Genomic DNA, 23,346 nt, shown 5'->3' on the forward strand with positions numbered 1-23,346 from the left:
AACTTTCTTCCTTCTGAGAAGGAATGCAGCTCCTTCCTGCTGTATTCTTCAACTCTGATAATAAGCCAGAACCCCAATGACCTAGTCAGGTTTGGTAGCCACCGGTGTGCAGTTTAACACAGCTGTAAGCAAATTCTGTGCCACACTTTGAAACTATGTCAGATGATAAACAAGAAAGAAAAAAAAAATAGGGTCAAAATAGTTTCTTTCTGTCAAAACATGTTAGCTTCTAGTGGGCAAGCTGAAATACTTATATACTCATACTTCTACATACATTTATACATATATATATATGTATATGAGGAGATAAATTCTTGGAGAGGTTTGACTCTTACAAAAATACCTGTTAGAATAAGAATGCATTTTACTAATAAAATAACCCATTTCTCCTTCACTCCTGCTGTTACATTCCCCACTGTGGCCTGGAAACCAGATGATTTTCAAAAACAAGAAGCCTGATTCTGAACTCACATAGTACTGAGTAAAGTCGGGGTAATGCTTATGAACTACATGGAGTGGGTCCAGATTTACATCCAGTTTCTAAGATCAGAATCCTCTCTGAAGTATTTAATTCCTACCAACTCGATGCCCCGCTGCTTCACTGAGGCTGCTGTCTGCCACGCACAGCATTTTCTGTCATTTGGTAAGAGGAAGCACAGTGTGAGCCCTGCAGCTGGACCTGCAGACTAATGCTAGGAAGAGAAGCACAACAGCCAAAACTTGAAAATGATTTATTTTAAAACTCATGCTCTTCCTCCCCAATCCTCTCTGCAGGACCACAATTACAGGAAATGGGGCAAGATACATTCAGACCAAGGGGAGCCAGAACAAAGCTGGAAGTGGATCAGGAGTTCAAGGGGAGAACGGACAAATGCTTGGACCTGTTGAGGGTTACAAATAGACAAACTGCATCAAACTCAGGAAATTCCCTGAGCTGAAAATAGAGACTGAGAGAGTATTTGGAAGAAGCAGGTAGTCAGGCTATGTCCTTACTTTTGCACAGTGCCTGCTTAGGACAATGGTGAAGAGATTTTGAGACATCTTGATCTGGACCAGAGTGGCTAATATTTCTTTCTTTCTTCTTTTTTTTTTTTTTGGCAGAGAACACCTGAGGTTTGAGGGAGAGACAGCCAGGAGAATGGTGCAGTGAGGGACTCTTCATTTGAGAGATCTCTATCAGGAGTTACAGGAAATTTTCTTCTTTTCATTTGGTTTCAGTTCAAATATTCCCACATTAAATTGAACTTCACTCCAGCATTCAGATTTCACTCTGTTGAGTAGATTACATCTGCAGTTTGGCAGACCTGCAGATAATTAGTTCTCCTTGTAATTAAATTTCCAGTTAATGTCCCATTAAGATAAATGAGAAGAATTCGCATCTTCTTTTTAAGTGGTGATTTCACAAAATGCAACATTTCATAGACTCTGAGCAAACAAGCACTTCCACTTGCCAAGGTCAGATGCAATTGTGATATAGTAGCAGATCTTAATTATTCACATATTCAGATTTTTTTTTTATTTTTTTTTTTCCAAGAGCCATCCTGGAGAAGAGCAGAGCCTGCCTCATAGTTAAGAATCCTGAGCAATGGGGTCCAGTTCTTGCTTCAGTTCACAGTCACTTTCTCATGCAGTGAGTGCCATGGAAACCAGAATTTTCACAGGTGGCTGCTAAATGCCTTTCCCTGTGCAACCTGAGGCAGCTGGGGCCTGGTTTCTGCAGCTGAGCACCCACCAGCATGGCTGAAAGCAGTAGGCCAGGCAGGCAGGCAGGCAGGGAGTGCTGCAGCAGAACTGACATGGCTAGGAGTGGGATGTGCAGGAGGGGGACAGCAGGGAAACCTAGACAATACCCACTAATTTTCTGAAGATATGAGGACAAGAACATGCCGGCATGTAAAATGTGGGAAAAAAAATGCATTCTTCTGCACGAGACATTGAACAAAGGAAGTGCCGCCACAGTCTAAGTACCCAGGAAAAAGCACGCTTTGAGGTGCAGGTGTATCTGAAAAACAAACAGAACACAAATATCATATACACTAGCTAAGGAGGAAAAAACTCTCTTCTCTGCGGTGAGGCCCTGGGAAACAAGCACTTCCTCCTTTGTGTATTTTATGAGATAGGAGAATGAAGAGATAGAGCTGAAACAATGTGTTGTTCTATATCTGGCATTTGAACTATTGCTAAACATTTCAAAATACTCTTTGGATTTGCATCACTAATATCTGAAGGTATGTGCCCAGTGATTTTGTATTGGCTAAATACGGCATTGTTTCAATCCAGAACACTCAAAGATGTCCTACGTTGTTTTCTGTTCTTTTGCTTGCATACAAACAGAGCAAGAAAAGAATGCCTGAGAAAAGAGACCAACAGTTCTAGTTAGCCACAGACATAAGAGATCCTTTGATAGCAAATCTTCATTTAAAAATCTTTTGAGACACACTCTATACCATTCTTGGACAGATTTTTGGTAAAGAAAAAGACCTTATTCAACAATAAGTGGTTAGATGAATACTGTGAGCTCTGAATGAGTGCATGAAAGTTATTGCATAAGAACAGAAAGCTTCAGGCTCTGAAATTCTGGAGCAAGCAAAGAATTTTAGCAGAATGTAATAAAGACACGCATCTTTTTATTTATAACATGATGCAATTCATCTGTAGCTAAATCAGCTGTAGATTTCTGTAGATTATTTATTTGAAATGTGGGAACTACCCTTAAAGAGCAGCAGTTTTTAGTTATCTTCTTAAAGCCATATGAGACTTCCTTGAAAAGCTGTGATATGCACACAGAGCAGCCCTTCTTTAAAGGTTATGCTGCTTGGCTGGACACTTCATTTTTCCCCATTTACTGCTGCTTCTCCTCCTAAATCACAGAATTGCAGTGGTTGGAAGGGACCTCAAGAGATCATCAATTCCAACTCCTCTGCTAAACAGGTAAACGATCAAACCTCGGTCTGTTTAGGTAACAGGTTTTAGCGTTTCACCGCATAACACTACCCCAAGAAATGATCAACTTTGATGAGTATTTTCCTTCTGCCTAGCCTTGCTACAACTGTGAAATTTGTTTCGCATGTGGTTTCAAATGCGGGGAAAGGGGTGGACCGGAGGGAGACATCTTTGTCAGGTGAGAGGTGAGGCGCTAAGTGTTTAGCTGTTTTTTGTATTGCTGGATTGTACACCCTTGCGAATAACTTGAAGGTGCTCAGGCTGGGCATAAGGCAGAGAACACAGCCATCTAGCGGCTGCCGCAAGCACCCTCGTCGCGTGCCGGAAAAAGATCCCCCAAAGCAGAAGAGTTTGTTCCGTTCTTACAGAAATGCCGTTTCCTTGGCTGTTTATTCACTGTTAGTCACTATGCCATCGGAATATTCATTCAAGCTCACAAATAGGTTGCGTGTTGGGCAAAGCTCGGCGTGTTCTGCATGCTGTTGGTTTTTTGAAGACCATTCAGTCTGATATGCTATCTGTTTCTATTTCTTTAGAAAAGGATGTAACTGTAGCGTGACTTTCTGCTTAGTTTTGTGTTTGAAATCCTTATTCAAGCTTTGGGCAAAGATAAGCTAAAGTTCTCTCCACTTTCACGAAAATGCTTATTTTTAAATATGCATTTTGAACTCTGTGCCTACAGTGGCATCTGCCTACAGTATATCATGACTTTATTATATAGCATCTCCATTGTAATCTTTGGAAAAACCTGACAACATAAAATTAACTGTGATGTTGTAAGCATATCCAGAGAGTACCTTGTGCAGGAGAAACCTGTTAAGAATTTGAACCCTGATTTAAAAATAAAAGAAAAAGTAATTTAGTCAGAGTTCCATGTCCCTTCCAGGCAAAAAAGAGCTCATTAAATAATGTGATTTTGTTCTTGCCTTTGAAATAATATAATCTTGACCCTTTCTTGGGCAAAAACAGTTCTTCTGTAGTTTATAGTACCTTATGAGTTCTGCAGGCAAATAATTTTCTGATGTGTTTCTGTCCTGTATGTTAATGAGGTTAAATGAGGATCTTCTTTATTGCTCATGGCCTTTCTCGAGCATCTTCTAACTAGCTCTTCTTTTCCACAGTCCACTGGCCTGTGGAAAATGAAGGCTTGATATCATGTACTGGAATCAGTGCAATGGGGAAGGCTGTTAAAATTTTTCAGTATTAAACCGTAGACCCTTGTCAGTACCCTTAGCCATAGGTACACTGCCCTTGCAAAAAGTACATTGGTCTGCAAGATAAGTTGCCTTGCCAATGGATCATGTAAGAAGGCTACCTTGGGATACAAATGAGTAATAATCCTAAGGCAATAATTTCCTTTCAAGTCCTAACTGACTGCCATAATAATGCAAATTTCTTGAGACATGTCAGCAGTTTCCGTTTTTGTATTTCTGTCATTTGAATTTGCACTTCCCATCTGTTACATGGAAGTAACCCATTCCTTCTATTCATATAGTGGATGAAATTTTATTTTGAATAACGTTGCTGTAATTCTGGATTGAATAAGTTTAAAGTAATTTATTACTCCAGCTTAGACACTCAAGAACCAGGAAAGAATTTGGATTTATGTTTCAGGAGGGCCTGCGGCTTTGAGATAGCTCTTACCCTGGTTCTGTATTGATACCACATGGGAGTCAAATTCTGAGTTTCTTCTCTGATTTGCTACAGCTCTTAATTTTCCCTATAGACAGACATACAGATATAATGAAGTTTGGAGCCAAATTGATCTAGGTAGTTTGTCCATATACAGGATGCTCTGAAACTCATGAAATTATCTCTATATATCAGCAACTGTGGCTACCTTGTCAGACTGATGTGCCCTTCTATATTTTTCTCTCATCTTTAAAACACACTCCAAAATATTAAAAGCTAAATTTTCAGCCTAGTTTGGGCCTCTCCATAAACACTCTGTTGTAAGACTTTCTTGCAGAATATTAGTTTGTAGCGCTGATAAATGGCCTTTTTTGTTTGAAGGGAGTACAACACATTTGGACTGAGAAGCCTTTTATCACACTTCCACTCTTTTGCTCTTTCCTGCTGGCAATGTAGCATGTAGCAATTAAGCATTTTACAAGTAAATATACCACCGTAGAATATGCCAAAGCAAAGATATCTGTCTAGAGCTTTGGCTTGATTTTCTGAAGGCAGTAAAGTGTGCCTCTCCAAATTGTCTTTAAAGATTGTAGTAAAAGGTTTATGATCTGTATCTGCTAGCATGGGTGACTCATAATAAATGTACTTCAAAGGTGTAGTGCCACGTCCAGCACTGATTGCTCCAGCAAATGAGTACTCCTCTTCACTGGAGTCATTCGTAATCATACAACAGCTTGACTTTCTGTCTGGAAAGGCATAGTTTTGTCAAACTGGTTTATGCCACTACATCTCTCACAGCATTTTCAGAGACTATGACAGCTGTTGGTTTCATATTTACTCCCACACTTTTCTGCACTTTAAACAAATGCTGCTTCTCTTCCTTACTCTGAATGTTCTAGATACAGTTGAAGCTTTCTTTCATTGTTTTGTTTTTGTTGTTTTTTTTTTAACAAGAAAAGCAACCAAAACAGTAATGCATATTATGAACACATGTATTATTTTCTTTCTTTATATACAGATTTAACAGCTTTTACTTCTTGTGTGCTTTAAGAGCTCCTCCGTCTTCTATTCTGCCTCAGAGGTTATACTTGTTTTGCTGGGCCACTCTTCCAATTATTTTTCCTTGTCTTACTGAGAAGTTGTGACCAAATAGTGATGTTGGCTGTATGTGTGGTATATAGATTGCCTCCAGTAGTTTTTAGCAGACATTTCTGCTTGCAAAGAAGCAGAAATGTCAGGATCTTGTGCATCATGGATTACAATTCTGATCCTCTACGAGGAGAGATGCAACAGTCTTTAGAGCTCCTCAGCCTGAAGAAATGACTCAGGAGAGAGATGATATATGTAAAAACCTGAATGCAGGAAGAAAGTGAATAGAGAGTGAACACAAAAGCTGCATGAAATTATTTGGTAGGATGGTTTAAAGAAAAAAGGAAAATTACACAATGCAGAAGTAAGCTCTGGAACTCATTGGCACATGATGTTGATATCAGAATTGTAAATGAATTCAAAAAGCAATCGCACATATTAATGGAAGAAATATTCTCAGGGACTATTAATAGCCTGAATTTCTAAAGGCAGATAAGAATTCAGCTTGGAGCTATGAGAAGCAGCAGCTAACAATTGCAAGGGCAATTGGCATTTTTGAAAAGCTTCTCTGCTTCTGGTGCTGTAGAAGGGCAAAGTACTTTTGTGTGTGCAGATGTCACTGCTTCTGGGGTGGGCAAGGGGAGAGCTGCCTGTTGAGGTGAACTTACACACACACACGCAAGTGTAATGCATTATGTTCTTTAAGCAATCAAGGGAAATTAATTCCAACTGCTCTCTTTGAAACTCAGTTTTCTACTTCAATCTGTACATCTTAGATAAATTCTGCACTCATTTTTAGCGTCTGCAGAATGTTACAAGTTTTGTCTTACCAAAATGATGCATCTCTGGTCTTTTAGTTCTCACATGAGCCACACACTCATCCTGTTTGATTTAACGCCTCTTATTTCCTGAGAGAGACTTTGCTACGCTACCTTACCTTTACAACCTTGTTTGCCCTCTGAGTTATTTATGGACAGTGAGTGAGCCTCCATATAGACTGTGCTGTTAAACCTGCCTAGTATGTGGAAGATTACTGTAAGACTTTGTAATTTTTGTGCAGTTTAAAAAAGCTTCTTATCTCTGCTTGTCTCTGGTTTAACTGTTATCTGTAGCTCCATTAAGGATGTTAAAGTGATATCAGATCTCAGCAGATAATGAAGTAACAGTCCAAGTCCTGTTATCCTGTTGGTTCTTATGTGTTTGAGGTATGCATATTTTAATTTATTTACAGTGAGCCCCAGGCAACTATTGTATCACAATGTTTGTCTTTGTTGTGGACTGATAAGATCAGTACAAACTCCATTTACACTATTCCTAATGAGAGAATATTTCTGTTTTGACACAAAGACTTGTTTCTGAGTTATTTAAGGCAACACAAAATAAATAATCTAAACATATTAATTCATTATTTTGATTGCAAGGATTAATATGCTAAATAAGGATCTGAACAGAAAATAAGAGTATGTCAGTGTTGTTGGGTTTTTTTATTTATTTTTTACTATTATTTCTATAGCTTAAGGTTATTTATTTTCCTGAAAACTGACTTTCAAGTGGAAGCATTCTGTGTGCCAATTATCCCCAATAACTCGAACAATCTGCCAGCAATACTTCCTTGTCTTTCCCAAGACCTTTCAATTGTGATAAACAGACACAAATGGTACTGAGGATAGGACAAGTGGTGACAGCCTTGAAATTTGTTATTTAAGCATGTATTTTCTTCACGCAGAAGGTAGTCAATAAGTGCCCATAGAGTGTGCTCGTATTACCAGGGACAGGCTGGCAACAAATCTGTAGGCATATTTGGGTGCAGATGATCAAGAAAAGAACTGGAGATCAAAGAAAGGCCATACTCTGCTGGTGAAAGAAAGGTCCCACAACTCCAGCATTGTTTTAGTTCTAACTAAAGTTCTAGTATCATTTCCATTGGATTATTTTTCTTTGTTGCCATTAAGGACTTTTTCTGATGTTTCCATTCTCTTTGAAAAATTTTCCCCAGCTTGTATTTTTTCCTTGAATTACATCACTGTTTCAAGCTTTGCTTGGTGTCAGAGGCTCTTTTGCAATCAAGGAGAGTGCTAGCCAGCACTGTACAGACTCTACCACAGACTTGCATCAAACACTGTAACTCAGTCAACCCCTGCAATTCGAGCTTTCAGTGTTAATTCAGAAAAGGGAGAACTGCTCTGGGTTCTTCTAAATGAAAAAAATAGTATTTTCCACTTATGTCATGTCATGACCTGAGGAAAATTGTCCATGTATTTTACAGATTTTATCCTCAGCTGTTCTGCTTAATATGCTCTCTCAAATATTTCTGTTACTGGTGACTTTCTTGTTGCTAGCTGGTGTCTTCTGTAGAAGGGGCAGATTTTTGTTTAAAACTGAGTTCATGTTCTACTTTCACAAATTGTGGGTTGATCCTGAAAAGATCAGACACTATTGTTCTGTAATTACTGTCAATTTTACCAAAGCGACCTTCAGTCTCTGAATTGAATGATTTTATCTTCGCTGAGGAAAATCTATGGAAAACCTGTACAATTTATACTAAAAAAAAAAAGGACTTTCTGGTATAGTGATTGCAACTGAACTGTAAGCTACTACAGCTACTCCATAGTTGCAATAAAGATAAACTTTTTTGACACTTTAAATTGGCAATTACTTACACAGGTAAAAAACATTTATTTGACTGTATATTTGTAATATGAATAGATCACAGTTTAAAAAAATAGAGTTATGAAAATGCGTGGATCAAGCATGAAATTCAAGGGGTGAAATTTATTTTCTGCCACGTTATAGCATTATAATTAATTACACCATAATTGTCTATTCCTATCATCTTACTATCTCTCCATGCTATGAATGCTACTGAATAAATGTAATTGAAATGTCAGACTTCACACAGATTTGTGATATAGTGTATATCAGAACTCATTTTATATCTCGTTGCATCAATCATCAATACAGTAGAAGTACATATTCAAAGAGAACTCTGCACCAGCCAAAAGAGATGGATAAACTTCCTCCTTGTGTTTGACTCTACATAACCAATTAAAGAGATGGGAGGTATATTTTAAAAAGTATTTGTTTACCTAGAGCACCTTCTAATCATCTTATTTTGTGAAGTACTTGTCTCAAATTTAAGAATATAGTGACTGATGATTTGCTTTGGCAAACAGAAGAGTTGTGGTTAAATTTCAGAGAAGTGACCCAAGGAATGTTGCTCTTATCTGTCACATCTCTAAAAGTACTCAGTCTGGAGTAAAGATTTACATGTGAAGTCAATGTTTTCTTCTATATAATTTCAGAATTTCTGTGTAGACACCAAGAAGAAATTGTGCTCAAATCAAGATGCTGATGTTTTGGTTAGTTGTCAAAATGATTTGGTGCATCGTGACAATGAGAAGGACGTGACTGGGAAAGCTACATTAGTGGAAAACCGTGCGATTAAAGGTTAGTTAAGACTTATGATTTGAGTTATATTATAGCAAAACTTAACTCCAGCCTTGATAAATAACTTATATGCAGCATTATCTTGTGTGATTTCGTTTGGAATCTGTGCTTCAGTCAAAAGTGATGAACATTTCTGCTCCTCCTCCATAAATGCCGCAAGGCAAATTCATCCAAGCTCTCAACAGCAGCATGGTATTAAACTCTGTTTGACACTGAAACATGAATATTCAGTAGTTTTTAGAAACAAACTTGTGTGGAAATATGCACTTTGTTTTTCCTTAGGAATCTATACATCTTCTGTTACTAAAAAAAGAAAAACACACACAAAAAACAGTTAATTCCTACAGATATTAAGGATAAGCAAGCCATTTATATTAAACATATGAAGATGTCTTCAACTTTTTTATTTATTTTGAAGAAAAAATAGCATTGAGCAAATTACCTGGCTATTAATTGTTTTTAAGTACACCATTTGCTTGGATTTCACAAATATATTTGATAACTGGTTAGGCTTTCTACTTCTCTTTCAACTTTTCAATTTGTCAGAACATACTGAAGTTGAGAATCCAGATGATATGAGGACAAATCCTTCAGACTTTGAAGTAAAAATAAAAAACTCAGTTGATTTCATTAATCTGTCCGTTGTGAGTTATATTTAAAAAATGAACACATGACAATAATTATAATATCGGCACATTTGGAAGACTAAAGCACAAATATTCATCCTCACAGCATTTGTTTACTGATAATTGATATCAGTATAAGAAATTCCCATAAAATTTCCTCTTTACTGTCTTCTCATTCAGTGTGCCAATCTCTTAAAAAAGACTGCTTATCTGAAACTATGCAAATGCAACATAAACAACCTTTATATTTAAAAATTACTGTTGTGTATTGAATATTCAATGATCTGTACTGCTGTGGATGTTGATTGTTTGGGAACAGTTTTTCTAACAGTGTTTAGGTTTGCAGCAGGCTGCTTTGAAAGATAATCTCATATTTATTATTTGGTGGCTTTGAAAAATCTCCCTGTAGGTTCCATTTTGTTACAACTTAATGATCTGATGATATTTTATAGTGGTAAATGGTGAAGCTTCCAGTCTGGCAGTTGTAGAGAACAGCATTCTCTGTTTAAACCCCAGGACAATATTGTTAACAAGATGAGTTAATGATGCACTCTCTTGTGCCAAGGGAACTACCTGCACATAACTGGGGCTTGACTTTGACAACCGATGTCCGTACTACAGGGAGCAATTGAATCACCACCATGGTGATCCAGTGCCTGTGGTGTAAGGCAAGCATGAGCAAGGTGTTCATGGTTAACATGGGACCTTCTATTCTACTCCATCACAACACAAAGATTTCCCAGCCCATTTCTAATTCACAGTTAGGGGTACGTGTTCTATAAACGTAGTGCTCAGGTGTTCAGTATTTTCAATCATAAAGACAAACTTGGACTATTTGTAGCTGTTCCTGTTTTGGAGCTTTTACATACTGTGATTCAGAAGCACAGCAAAATAAGGCATCATTACTAAGTGCCATCTGCCCTGGGTAGAGCCTGCCTGCTTTCTCACTTTTTATTCATTCTGAGTTAGTAAAATTACTCTTTTGTCCATCCTACTAAGTCTTATTTGTCCTCAAAAAACTTATGGAATCTCCAGAACTTCACCATTTTTAACTTTATGTAATTCTATTTTTCTTTGCCATTTGAGAGCAAGATGTGAGGAGTGGCTGAGGTCCCTTGGCTTGTTCAGCCCAGAGAAGAGGAAGATGAGGGGACGCCTCATGGTGGCATACAGCTCCTCACATGGAGCTGAGGAGCAGCACTGAGCTCTGCTCTCTGATGACTGTGATAGGACTGAAAAAACAGCATGGATCTGTGTCAGGTGAGGGTCAGGCTGAGGGTTAGGGAAAGATTCTGCACCAGAGGGCAATGGGCATGGAACGGGATGCCCAGGGCAGTAGTCACAGCTCCAATGCTGGAGTTTGAAGAGCTTTCGGACACCACTCTCAGGCATAGGATTTGAATTTTGTGTGGTCCTGTGTGGAGCCAGGAGTTGGAGCTGATGACACATGCGGGTCCCTCCCAACTCCAGATTCTCTATGACAGGAAAGTTTTCTAGTGACTTTTTTCTAGGTTTTTTTTTTTTATTATTATTATCTTCTTTTCGGTGTTCTCCCATTAAGATCCTAACCTTTGTTTTGTTGTCCCTTCTCTGAAATCTAGGTTTTCACATCTTACTCTTAATTTCTTAGTTCTTCCTGATTCCAGAGGAAATATTTCTTTCAAATTTCAGATTCAGTCAGGTTCTTTTTCTTCTCCTGACCGTTTCCTATCTCAGTTTTTATTCCTATCCCAAGCTTATGGCTAGAGACACATGCTTTGTAAATAGTTCTAGTTGTATGCCCAAATACACTAAAGAAAAAATTGAAGTTAGAGCAGCTGAAGACTTTCTTGCTCCTGGTCCTGTAAAGATTTGCAATACTAATTCCTTCCACCTGGTCCAGTTCTAAGCCATGTTTCTGATTTCAAACCTCATAGATCATATCTCTCTTACCTTATCCCTCATGAATGCTGCAGTTAATTAAATCTGAGCTCATTGTACATAGACTGTTAGGTGAGACTCTGATACTCAGGATTCTCAAACAAAACAATCATAGAATCATAGAATCATAGAATGGGTTGGAAGGGACTTCAAGGATCATCATGTTCCAACCCCCTGCCACAAGCAGGGCCACCAACCTCTAGATCTGGTACTAGACCAGGTTGCCCAGGGACCCATCCAACCTGCTCTTGAACACCTCCAGGGATGGCGCATCCACAGCCTCTCTGGGCAGTCTGTTCCAGCACCTCACCACTCACTCTATGAAGAACTCTATGAAGAACCTGACATCCAATTTAATTCTTCCTTCCTTGAGCTTAAGATCATTCCCCACTGTCCTATCAAATCCTTAGTTTTGCCTCTGTTTAGCACACACAGAAAATCAAGCGACAGAATCATAAAGCATTTCTGCAAGATTACAAAGCCTCTTCTTGTTTAACTGCCTTGGAGTATATCCCTGAACAATTTTTGCCTAACTTTGAGTATAATGTGAGTTAAAAGTTGGAGACAGGTAAATTGAATAACATAGAACAAAGAGTGATGATAGATGGTACACTGGCACACCCAGATCAAAGCTGAAGGTTTTTCTCAAAGCTGTGTGTTAGTTAAGCCCAAATTATTGAGCTTAATTCAAAGTTAACTGCAAAATTATACAAGAGATTTGATTAGAAGATAAAGCAGTTCTTCCTGGTCAGTCAAGGGATCCCCAGGAGTCCACTGTTGCGTGCAGCAAGCTTGCCTGTTCCAGAGTGTATTCTGCTCTGTTAATTCAGAGGATAATGGATTAGAAAATATGTCAAGACTAACAACACAGACACACTCCTGTGGGTTTTGAGTGGGAGGAAATGTACCATTCACTGACTAATCTTTAAACTTCCACTTGTGAATGTTAAGCCAACCTCCAAAGCACCAACCCATTTCAAATTCCTAATACGGATATTGAATCCATGCTGTCTCTCTCTCTCAGAAAAAAAAAAAACAAAACAGTTACTGCCATTTCTTATCAAAGGCTAGGTAGTTCTGAAAAGAAAGGCAACATGGTTCTCTTTCAGTGTTAACGCCTCTATTGTTTCCTTGCAGAGTTCATATTAGTAAAGGTAGCATTTATTATCTTTGTTTCCAAAAAATTCATCCTTATTCTACTGTTTTAACAAAATCCTATTTGGCCACTAAAGATATAATCTTATTTTCTTAGATTTTGCTGAATTTGAATTCATTAAAAATAGTAACAATTCTGCAAAGTCATAACTCTTCATCTGAAACTTGCTGTATTGGTTGTTTTTCTTTAATTTTGAAATTTCTTCTAACTGGAGTTTCTGAAACATTACCAAATACTGTTTTGTTTTAGTTTTTTGTTGTTGTTGTTGTTTGTTTGTTTTTAATTGGTATCTGGACACTTTAGAAAAGATATTTGAATATTCTGTCCTTAAACACTTGATTTAGGAAGGCTGTGGGCTGGGAAAAAATACACAAGGGGCCTTTTGATTGCAATTCAGGGTGCACAAAAAAACGTATACTCTCTTTGGCAATGAAGATGTTTTAAGAAATTTCTGCTCTTGTTCTTGATGTTGTACAATTTAGGGCGATACTGTTGGTTACAGAGTTTTACTCAAAAAAACACTGAAATGAATGGAGCATAGCAATTTCAAAAGCTTTAAGCAAAATGAAGAATTTTGAATTACATTTTAAAAAAGTTCTTTGGCAATATCGCAGGGAACATGCATTAGTTTTCTGAATTCAACTATAGGGATAAGCAGCATGAATTAGGAATCCTATGCTGTATATGTGAATGACAACTCTCTCCCTTTACTTCCATCTTTGACTACAGCAAAATTGTTATTACCTTCTTTGCCTCCTTTAGTCCTGTAATTGTCTTTAGAACAATAACTGTATTATTTTTCCTTTTATTTTTTGGGCCGTATCAAAAACCTTACTATTATTATTATGTTGATGATTCTTCTGAGATAAGCTAACCAAAAATGTTAAGATAAGGAGTTAAAATAAGCAGGTTGCATCACTTAATAGGATTATGTGTACTCTTCGGTAAATTACACTTACTTTTAGTTAAACTTAGTTCTATTCTTAGCTAATATCCAGGTTGTACAGCAGAGGATAGAAAGCATGGACTATACATCCTTTACACATTTCCCTTATTTATTAGATTTGACAGCATATAGTTGCAATAAAAATCAGTTTCCGGGCAGGAGCATATAGAACTCATTACAAGGAGAAAGTGTTGCAGTGTTACATGAAGGGAACTAAAGAGGACTATGTATGAGTCACCCCTCCCATTTTTTGCCCATGCGTGGTTCTGTGGTGCTTCTTCAGCTAGGTGGTGGTCCTTTTTTCGGAGGAGGCTCAGACTGGATATCAAGAAAAGATTCCTCACCAGGAGGTGGTAAGGCGTTGGAACACGATCCCAAGGGAGTGGCCAAGGCAGTGAGCTTGCCAGAGTTCAAGAAGCATATGGACAAAGCGCTCAGACATGTGGTCTGATTTTCGGATGGTACTGTGCAGAGTCAGGAGTTGGAACTTATTATCCTTATGAGTCCCTTCCAACTCAAGATATTCTATGTTTCTTCCTTAGGTGGATGGTGGTGTGCAGAACAGCAGATGGGATTGGGTAGGGGGCATGATGCCATACAGAGCCTCTATTCCCTCTATATCCACACAGATCCTCTATACTTCTCTATGCTCTCCTGCAATGATGTATGATGTGACCTGGAATATGCAACTCCTTAAAGTCTGTGACGAATGTTTTCTGTGAGAGTTATTGATATATGAAGTGTTTAATTTGTAATTAAAAAATTTTTTATCAACAGTAGTGCAACAACAGAAAGTAATGACTGTAAGGACTCAATAAAACCAGCAAAATAGACAAGAAAAAAGTGGTAAAGAAGACAAGTTAGAAATAAAAGGACAGCGAAATAAGTCAACAGTTGTTTGTATCTTTCAGGAAATTCATATATTTTTTAAAAATTGAATTTAAGATTAAACTGTTCAAAACAATGTGCTAGTACATTCCCTACAGAGATAAATGTTAACAATACATGAATTTTAACCCTACAGTAGATCTGAAAATATTTTGATTGTTACTTTAACAGTTTTTAAAGACATTATAAACCATCACTAGAAGGAATGATTGATGGATATCAGCCCAGGGAATAGTCCATTCATTTCACTGGCTCTTATTCTGCTCACTGGCTTCCAGTAGCACTCCCTAAGGAATTAACTTTCACTAGGATTGAGGAGCATCAGAACCAGGCTCACAACAAATAAAACATTACTGTTAATAAAAACTCTTTGACTAATGCATACACTCTTCCGTTCTGTGCTTTTTCACTGAAGTGATGCTCAGACATGAGAATGTTATTCTACCTTGTTTGGTTCACAATATTATTGTTCATAATAATTCACAACTATTGTTTTCAAGTTAGTCATATCAAATGCTAAGTGTTATTAATGTGGCTGAATGTTAGTTTGTGCAGCATAAATCCTGAGCTGAGATATTTACCACAGCTATAAAACTCTATTATGATTGTTGCCAGGAGTGTTTACTTGTGCAACCTTTTATATACATGAACCGAGGTTTCTAGCACTGGTTGCCTTCCAGCATTAAGATGATGGGTTACTTTTGTGCCTGCATTTTGGATGAGTGCAGAATTGAGAGTTATGGCAACTATTAGTGACCTTGAAGTCTGTGAAAGAAAAGCTAGCATATTCAGAAAAAAAAAATCCTACCCCCTTGAAGATGTGAGTGAGACAAATGGAAATTTTTAGTCTGCAGAACATTCCCTTTCCACTATAAAGGCAAACATAATTATACAAATTTTTCCAGGAAGAGCGGAGTTAATGAAATTTGATTTAATAAGGATTCAGGTCTGTTGTCCCCTGCTGCTCCTCTCCCTCCTTCCCTGATAATAACCAAAACTCTCCTTATGGTACTCCTATTATATGAAAAAGAGCAGGTTTGGAGCTATGTGTGTGTTGAGTGGCCAACCAATACACACACGCTGATTTATCCTTCTGTTTGCTGCCAAATGGAGAGTGTAACAGCTGTGTTCTGCATGCCTCTCTTTCAACAGAGGAACTAATTCAACTTTCTCTTTTATAACCACGCTATGACTTCTTCCCCCTTTTCAAATTTGACTGAAATTGGCAAGGAAAAACTTTAAAAAGTACTGTAGAGATTGGCAGATGGATGGATAGATGGATTTTTTTCAAGTAGGAAAAAAATTGCATTGATTTCACTGTTCAAAATCCCCTTGGGATCATTCAGCTTGTCCCATTCATTGCTTAATGCTTTACTGAAGTGTAAACATATACATTTCAGAATGCATCCTACATTTGTTTTAGACTGGAGACAACTTTGATTTACTCTAGCCTGATGACATTAATTTCCTTTTCTCCTTGAGTTGTCTTGCTTAGAAGCATATCATTTTGTTTTTCTGTGTTTGGGAAAGAAGAAAGTCTAGCTATGCTATCTATGTGCAACCTGTATTTTATATCTGTATTAGCAAGTCTAACTGCACAAATAATATTTTCCTTGCTGAATCACAAGGATTAGCTTATTCATTCAGTGCCCATTTTATTCATTAGTTTACTTTTACTGATGACAAACACAGCCAACCTGAAAATGAACCACAGACCTGGAAATGTTTGTTAAGAGGATAGTGGCTACTTGTGTGAGTGCTGTAAGATCTCCATTGAATTTCTCATCATAGGGTGGATTTCTTTCCCTTTTGATGTTTAGATCTGGAAATATATTGCATTTAGTCATTCCTGCAAAGAAGCAGGGGTACTTGAAGGCAAATCTGTCCATGATAAGTTGTGTCCTGGTTCAGGTAGACAGTTCCTTGATAAATGTGATGGTTATTTCTGGCCTTAAAATTTCTATAAAGGAGTGAATCAGAACTTCAGAAAAAAAATGAGTCCTGTCCATTTCTCAGGAAGAGGCACCTCAGCCATGGAGAATCTTAGAACAAACTGATAAGAGCAACTATACATCTGGTTTCTTGGAAAAGGGGAACACAGTAGTCCCAAGAATAAGCTTGGGAGAATTTTTGTTTGAGAAGCTCAGTGCCATAAGGAAGGATGTATTCGATAAGCATGGCCTTGCAGAGAGATCAAATAGGCTGTGAGGGTTTGTACATATTTGCAAGTTGTTTCTAGTTACGCTGCAGTAAATTAATCAAACAGAAACATCTGTTCCCAAAGCAGTATTTCACACTGTTTTACCATTTCATATGAGATTTACTTTTGAAACACAATGCCTTCTCAACTCCATTAAACATGGGGCATTGTGACAAACCTGAGCTGTTCCTGTCTTGCTGCTGTACATTTCTTTCCCACTCCTGCTGCTCCTGTCTTGCTGTTGTACATCTCTTTCCCACTCCTGCAAGTGACAAAAAACATGGTGGCTCCAGAGGGAAAATGTGGGGCACTACTCCTTGGAGGAGTGCAATAGGAATACATGGGCAAGGCAGGAGACCACTGGGTGTTTTGGCAGCAGGCTATAGCTCACACATGAGAAGAGTAACATCAAGCTCTTGCCATGCAAGGAATTAGAGCAGAGCCCACCCCACTCTGGAGCTGCTAAGAGGCCTCGTGTGAGGGTCTTTGCACTAGTGGGAGAAACCCACCGCTTTTTGAAAGGTCAGTATGGCTGAAGGTTGGTCTACGTGGACACAAAGAAATGAACTTCAAGGCTTTTCACCTAAACTTCATACCATTCTCCAGCTTTCATCTCTGTTTATTGTATTACATTCTGAATAAGAGAAAACTGGGGATTTTGGCTTCAGGAAGTCCTGAAAAGCCATCACATTTTCCTAGCTACATTTTCATCTTTTCAGGCAAAGAACATAGGAGCAAATCTGCAATGGGGATTGTAGGTTTTGCATGATGCACATGAATTGCTCATCTCTTAACAGTTTAATTCTGCTTTTACACTCTCAGTGATCACACTTCTAAAGCATTTTATTAAACCTTTGAATGGTCCGTGGACAACCGCCAGGGAGTAGACAACAGGTTAAGAAATGTTTAGATGTTATACTGAGGATCATGGTTTAGCAGGAAATACTGCTCGTAGGTGGATGGTTGGACTAGATGATCTTGGAGGTCTTTTCTAACATTGCTGATTCAATAATTCTTTGATTATCTGGTCCGTTCATAGACCGTTAGGTACAAGCATTGCTCAAAAATTGAAAGAGGAATTCTTAAAAAGTGAAGACCATTTTATAAAATGCTCAGCTGGATTTCATTCTTGATCTGCTACAAATGATGTTCAGAAATGCGTACAAGTCATTTAAGATCTCTGTGAATATCAGAAAAGAGAAGAGAACATTTTTTCCTTTGTTTTTGACTTTTGTGGTTGTCTGTATGAATTGTACATTTTTTTCTGGGCAAGTGCAGAGCCTTCAGTTTCCTTACAATTATTATCTGTTGATTTCTCAGGTCTAGCAAATAAGACACTTGGAAAGTGTGAAGGTGAAAAGGAACAGAAAGAAGAGCACGACTATGAGTACGTGGATGAAAACATAGTTGAATACATAAGGAAAGCATTTCAAGACGGCACATTTTGCCAGTTGTATCCTGGGCTGCATCAGAAGCATGGTCAGCAGAATGAGGGAGGTGATCCTGTCTCTCTGCTCTGCTCTGGTGAGACCTTGCCTGGAGTACTGCATCCAGATGTGGAGTCCTCAGTACAGGAGAGACACAGATCTGTTGGAGTGCGTCCAGAGGAGTGCCACAAAAATGATCCAAGGGATGGAACAACTCTCCTACAAGGACAGGCTGAAAGAGCTGGGGCTGTTCGGCCAGGAGAAGAAAAGGCTCTGGAAAGACCTGAAAATTGCCTTTCAGTATCAAAAGGGGTGCTGTAAAAAAGAAGGGGTTAGACTCTTTAGCAGGGTCTGTTGTGATAGGACAAGGGGAAATGGTTTCAAACTAAAAGAGGGGAGATTTATACTGAATATAAGTTAAAAAATACATATACAGTAAGGGTAGTAACGCATTGAAACCAGGGATGTGGTGGATGCTCTGCCCCTGGAGTAAGACCGGACTGGGCTCTGAGCACCCTGATCTTGCTGTAGGTGTCCCTGTACTTTGCAGGGAGACCTTTAAATGTCCCTTCCAAGTCAAATGATTCTACAATTCCAAATAGGGATAGCCTCTGAAGAAAGTGTGTGGTTGTAGTCTATCATCACATATTGATGCAAACAAATGTTGTCAGAGTGATTTTCATGTTTTCCAGTAACCACTATCCTTCAACATGAGAAAAAGTTTTCTCTGGGAACTACCATCACTGATTGTCGCATATGTTCTGTGAAGAATGTGGGAAAGGCACACCTGAGTTAGACACAACTACTTGTGACCCAGTGTTGCTCTTAGTGATGCCACCTTTGTCAAAGTGGTACCTCTAGTTGTTCTGGTAATATAAGTGCATACGTGGAGCTAAAACCTTAATTAGACTAACAATACAAAAATACTTGGAAACACAGAGAGAAAAGCTTTGTATCTGAAAGCTTGCCTAATTTTTCTGATTTGTATCAGTTTGGTGTAACTGCAATCTTTGTCCCCTTTTTAGAAGTGGGCACTTTCTAGCCAATAAGATCTGTCTCTTAAAAAGCTTTGAGAAAATTATTTGTGTTTCTACTAATTTATTGTATTTCAGCTTTGGCAGCCTTTGGAAGACAGGCCTCAGTAGGTGGGAGCACATCCATGAGATGTCCAACCCCTCCTTATGCAGTGGCAAAAGTATGTTGTAGCTTCTTGTAATTTACCCAGTAATTTTCATGCTTTCCAGTGCAATTATGGTATCCACATGACCAGCTATTCTTCTGCTCACAGCCTCAGAAGCTCAGAAGTTACAGGAATAATTGAAAAATGAAGCAAAGTAGTCTGCTTCACAAACTAGCATTTATAATTTCTATCTAACTTCCACATTCGCACTTGTGAGCATTTTAAGAAATGTGGATTTGATGTAGGCATATGATATTAACTATTAATGTGGGAAAATGCCATATAAAACTTTCCAAGTAAAGTGATTTATGGAGCTTAAAAGTCAGTTTTTGAGCATGTATGCTACATCGCTGCTTAAAGGAGGTATTAAAAATAACCAAATAAATTTTAAGTTTACTTACAGGAAAATAATGCATATCTTGCACCTCTGTCAAATGCCTAACATGTGAGATTGTCAGTTCTGCTTAAGGAACTCTGCAGTCAACAATTTCCAACCCTGATCCCACCCTTTTACAGGGCATTTATGCTGTTCATTAGTACACTCCTTTAATATTTTTGTTATATATGAGCTATCAAAATGAAATCCATTGATTCAAACTGTGGCAGAAAATAATTATTAGGAAAAAGAATTTTAAAGAAATACAAAAGCAATCCTCAGTAGTCAGGCACGCTATGAGAAAACCAGTATTCATTATTTGCAGTTTTTCATCAATGCCAGAAAAAAAATCCTTCTACAGTAAAGGCCAAAGTGTGCTAGAATGGCTCTAGTAATAGCTAGCCCTCACTCAAAGCAAGAGGCAGTAAGAAAGAAGGAGATTTGCCTCGGGTCATTGCTATGTTAATTTTGATAGAATAAATGTGCCCAGGGGGTCAATGATGTTAACACGACCTCATCACTCCAGAACAGTAAGCAATCAAGCAAGGGACTTGACTACACATGCCTTAGCTTGCTATAGCAACAACAGCCATTAACTGTTTCAGGATGTTGCCTTCTGGATTTGAACTTCACGTGAGTGCTGCTACAGGAATGACTGCAGTTGACTAAGTCTGGGCATTTATTCGGTGGGGAACAAAAAGTAGAAAAGAGAAGGAAAATGCTGCAGAGGATAAACAATCTTTGTTTTCTTCCTGCCATAAACTAAACATTTTAGGTGGCTTTGTTTGAACAAATTTATTATTATTATTATTACTATAATTATTATTATTGTTTTAAATTTGTGCTTTTTTAAAAAAAAGAAATTGTATGAGAGAGATTGAGGTTGAACTTTTTACTTTGGTTATACTGAGAGGTAGGTTTCTGCATGAAGAAGGCAAGTTGAAGACAGTGCTACAAATGAAAACCAACATTCCTGACCACACCACGCCTCCATTAATCATGTACTTATTAAATGCATATTATGTAATTAAATGCTGTTTTCCTAAGACGTTTCTCTGTGCCTTTCACACCACTGTCCCTCCAAACTACCTGTTCCTTTTCTAGTATCCCTGGGTTGAGGCAAACTTTCCAGACTTGGGGACGTTGGAGATAGGAAGTCAAATCTGTAACTGTAGTTGTATGTTCTCAACACTTCTGAAAGTCTTCCTATTTTAAGTAGTTTTCAATACTGATTTGGGGGCATATCCTACTCTGTCAATTTTCATTGTTTGGTAATTTTTCTACTGTCTAGTGCTTTCACTTTTCCTTAATGTGCAAATTAAAGCCTTTTATCCTGGGAATAATCAACTGTGATTACTGGAGGAAAGGCTGGCAGATAGCAAACAGGGTGTTTGTTGCTCTGAGACCTGTTCATCCAATGTGCATGGGCATTGCTTGCCACTTTCTGGGCCCATTGGCATATTGTTGTTAAATTTTATCAGCAGGATGGTGAGACACTGGCACAGGTCGTCCGGATAAGTTGTGGATGTCCCATCCATGGAGGTGTTCAAGAACAGATTGGATGTGGCTTTGGTCAACTTGGTCTTGTGGAATATGTCCCTGCCTGTGGTAGGGGACTTAAGAATTCCTTCCAATTCTGATCACTCTTTGATTCTGTGATTCTATGATTAATTAAGTGCTAAACAACTTCCCTTCAGGCTTTCAACTCTGTTATCCAACACTAGAGCAGTGTGGGATACTTCTGGGAGTATCACTATGAGGATGATGTGTCTTCTCCTCAATTTCTCAGACCAGCAACATCATGGGTACAGTAATGATGGAGATACAGTAGGAGATACAGTAGGAGAATTCTTTGGTGGAGTTGCACCTTATACGGACTAAATGAGCTCTTTTGCCTGTACAGGTCAAGTATTTCCCTAAATTGCATAAGCTGTGCTGGTAAAAGAAAAGTTTACTGGTTTGAGTTTCACATACTTAGACAAAGTTGCTGGAATAGATGTATCAGAGTGTAGTGGTTTAAAGAGTTAATCATGCAACACCCCTCCCTCCCCTCAGGAGAAAGGGGTTGGAAAGGAAGAGGAAAAAAAAGAGATAAAGATAGGAGAAAATAATTTATTAACAGGAATGTGAGATAATACAGAATAATAAAGAGTAATAAATCAAAATGAACCAAAAATAAAAACGGTTGAGAGAGAGGGTCAGTCTGAGTCTTTATCAGCAGGCCTTTTATGGCTCACTTCCTCAAAAAGACCATCACCCAGAATCAGAAATCAGCTGGAGGCTCCTGGAAAATGCAGTGCATCCCAGTGCATCTTTGCCTTGGAGAATCAGAATTCACATGAGACTGCTAGAGATAAACGGTAAACACAGCTCCACAGTGCACTGTCTCTCCTCACCCAACAGTCTGTTGCGTGATGTTACGATACAGAATACTGATAAAACCAGGACACAGAGTCATATATTAGCTTTAATTTTGTGTAGTCTTGGGATTACTGGTGTAATTGTGCTGACAAACCATTTTATGGCTCAAGCAAGCCCTAATTCACAGTCATTAATTTGACTCAAGAGCTCATTCATCTGCATTCCTCATATAATTTTTAAAGCTCAGAAAAATGGTTTGCTGTTTCAGTCTGATATTTTGCTGTTTTTCAGAGACATCTGAAGCAAAATAATTATGAAATTAACTGGAAAAAAAATAAAAGCTACATCATTCACATATTAAAATCAACTGCAACAGTAAAAAAACCTGCATATAAAAGTGCTGTCCTTGTCTCACAAAGAACATTTGAGACTGCAATTTAACTGTAAGAATCCCCTTAAGTTTAGAAACTAAACTGCTTACTCATCCTAAGTAAGAAGTCAAACCAGCTAATGTCTCATGACCCATTGTATTGCTCCAATTTATAGGAGGGAGATGAGTTCTTTTAATATCCGTATACCTAGCATGAGATTAAGAAACAACGGTTAAAATATTGGTCCAACCAGTTTATTATAAATCCTCATCAGGGAGATAGGGAAGGGAAGGAGGGCGATAGAAAAGATAGGAACGAAGCAAGAATAGCGTAAAGCAGGGATAGTCACCACCAGGATCCAGCAGCGGTCCCGTTGCACGACGTTTCGATGGTCCGAGGCAAAAGCAACGGGAGAGAGGAGGGGAGAGGGGAGAGCAGCAGTGTGGCCGGCCTTGGGCAGCAAGCAGGTAGCAGGAAGAAGTTGCAGAGCCAATCCAGGAGGAAGCAGCAGGCCCAGGAGAGTCCGTCAGCATGCAGGCATTCCATAGTGAGGAATCTGATGGCAGATACCTTTGTTCTTCTTCAGCATCGTGGTAGAGCACAGAGCAAGTCCAGGAGGGACAGAGGCAGGTTGTGAGGCTTCTCACAGCAGAAACCTCTTCTTCTTCATGAGGAATCTGTTGCCAGAAAACATCATGGTTATAGGTCCCCTTTTTATCCTTCTTCTTCTGCCAGCCTATGTGACATCCCTGAGTGCTTGAGCAAGATCATGTGAGTACCCCCG

At 38.5% G+C, this 23,346-nt stretch overlaps 1 long non-coding RNA gene across 1 annotated transcript; it reads left to right on the forward strand.

Moving 5' to 3' along the window:
* Nucleotides 1–6,744: 6,744 nt before the first annotated feature.
* LOC104909772 lies at nucleotides 6,745–19,869 on the forward strand. Its single transcript, XR_792585.3, has 3 exons — nucleotides 6,745–6,869; nucleotides 8,967–9,111; nucleotides 18,168–19,869. It is a non-coding gene; the product is annotated as an uncharacterized LOC104909772 (long non-coding RNA).
* Nucleotides 19,870–23,346: the final 3,477 nt, after the last annotated feature.

Source organism: Meleagris gallopavo, chromosome 2, assembly GCF_000146605.3.
Source record: "Meleagris gallopavo isolate NT-WF06-2002-E0010 breed Aviagen turkey brand Nicholas breeding stock chromosome 2, Turkey_5.1, whole genome shotgun sequence".
Taxonomy (NCBI): domain Eukaryota; kingdom Metazoa; phylum Chordata; class Aves; order Galliformes; family Phasianidae; genus Meleagris; species Meleagris gallopavo.